Source organism: Vulpes lagopus, chromosome 9 (assembly GCF_018345385.1).
Source record: "Vulpes lagopus strain Blue_001 chromosome 9, ASM1834538v1, whole genome shotgun sequence".
NCBI lineage: Eukaryota > Metazoa > Chordata > Mammalia > Carnivora > Canidae > Vulpes > Vulpes lagopus.
This window is the reverse complement of record NC_054832.1, coordinates 24,682,726-24,685,120: the sequence shown is the minus strand read 5'-3', so window position 1 is coordinate 24,685,120 and position 2,395 is coordinate 24,682,726.

Here is a 2,395-nt window from a genome sequence, read left to right as displayed (position 1 = left end):
ATACTTGGAGGCTTAATATAAAATATCTGGAGGATTGTAATGTTATTACTTTTATGTATTTGAACAAAGACAAAATGCTTAAAAATATAATTAATCCATTATCTCTCCATTAAAGAACATGTAATTACTGCAGTCTATGAGAGATTTAGGAAAATCCCTACTGGTAGAAACTAGCAGCATTTTTTAAAAAAATCAAGAAGTAGGTTCAGTCAGTTTTTCATTCTACTTTGATTTTTTTTTTCATTTTTTTTCATTCTACTTTGATATTTATTTTCAAAATAATGATAATCCAGGTGCCTGTAATCTGATTTCCAATTAAACCATTTTTCTACTCACAGATGCTTTTTATCAGGTAGCCTTGTTTTTCCAGTACTTTCAACTTATTCTCAAACACATCAGTGTTCCTTCTAGATAATTCCAAACAAATTCCTAAAAATAAAGATTTCAATGGTCTGATAATATCTTAGATCATATGAACCTCAAACTCCAGTGTGTGAGAAATATAAGTTAATTTTCTTATAACTATACCATGTCAAGCGCAAATTTTTATTCTACCACATATTACACTCATAATCAGGAGGTTCACTCTTTTCTAGGATTTTGTATAAGTTCTGGAGGACTTAGGAAGTCTATAACCATGGCCAGAGAAGAGTTTGGCCTTGTAGAATATCAATGCCCAGTATGTTCACTGGTATTGAAGAGATAAAAATATTGGGTTCTATTGGGGGAGAATCCCAATTTGCAGGGTCAGAGGGACTTTCCTGACCATAACTGTTTGCCTTCTGTGTCCTTTGATGGTGTCAAGGGGGTCAGAAAGTTTCTGAGAGTTACCATGTATTAGAGTATATTTGTCTCCAGTATCAATCAGAGCCATCATCGTTTATGTTTATTTCCTGGAGACCAGTGAATAGTGAACCCCGAGGACTCCAATCACCTCCAAAGGTCATCACCTGGAGATAATCTTGGCCTGCATCTTATACCTGGGGGACGGGAAGCACCCACCCTGAATAGGACTTTATCCCTGAGGCTTCTGCTAGGTTAGGCAAAATATCAGGGATGGTAGGGCAAGTGGGGCAGGTCTGAACAGGTTTTAAAGCTTTCCACAGGCTGGCCAACGGAGCATTGGGCTGCTGATACACCTTTTTAGGTGGTGCCCTAGCAGCAGTAAGGTCAAACCATATTTGCTTCCAGTTACTTTTTCAGATCCTCTAAAGCTGATAGGAATAGCCTTTTGGCTGAGCTTCCTCTCTGATTTGTGTCTTCCTCTCTGATTTGTGTACCCATTCCAGGGATTTATCAGTTTGTTCAAATGGTCAGTGGATTGCCCAACATCATAAATGTCTTGTTCCCATGACTGGGGTCACCGTGGATATCAGAGTCCAATACCAAGTGCTAGGGTCAGACTCAGAAGTATCTTGAGTTCATTCTGCAGTAAATGTGGCCTAATCAGGGCCTTCAAAGATAGAGGCATAGATGGCCTGTCTCACTCGCAACTTCCTAACTCCTCTATAGACTTCCAGGGTCCCCTAAGCCCAGGGAGATACTCCTTATTGGACTAAGCCTCCCTGTAGAGTGGAATAATCAATCTACAAGGCAGTGAGCACCCTGAACTCCCTAAGGACCATGCAGGCACCGCCAGAGGGCAGCGGGGTATGGTGATGCGGCCCATTTTCTCTGTCTCCTGCCCTTGAGAGAAAAGCCCCAGCTCCAGGGTATGTTAGCTGTGCTAACCATGCCTGGATTTTTTTTTTTTCCTGGCATTCTGTTGAAAGTGGCAGTATTATTAGTAAGTGTAGCAGAAGTACATTCTCTCATCATGAGTATTTCCCCAACTGGGGGCTGGCGGCTGGCTGAGGTTGCTGTCGCTGGGTTTTGCTTTCTGCTCTATTAGAAATCAGATGCCAGGGGCCGTTTCATCTCACTCTACTCAACCACAACATCCCCCTTTTGCTCTCATTTTCTCGGGGATTCCACCTCTTAGAGTCTTATCCGTGCTCTGTCACAAACACTTGGACCATGACCTGTGACAGCCTGTACCCTCCTGGCTTTACAAAAGGCACGCTGAATTCTCCAAATTAGCATCCTGTTCTCCCACCTTACCTGCCAGCCCTTAACCTAGCAGGGTAGTGAGTGCTCCCACGTCTTTCTCTCACATGAGCTCTTCCTGCCAGTTTCTCACCGGAGCTTCACGTCCCAGCCCAGCATCGGAATCGCACAGAACTACTCGCAGCGCAGCCCATCCCGCCGCACCACCGCGGTTACCCTCCGCGCAGTGCACCCTGCGCAGGCGCAGACGCACCAAGCTCCGCGGAAGAGCCGGCGTTTCCCGCGGTTCCAAACTCTCGCGATATCCATAAGCAAGGCACATCCGGGTCACTGCTCCTACCCGGAAGGT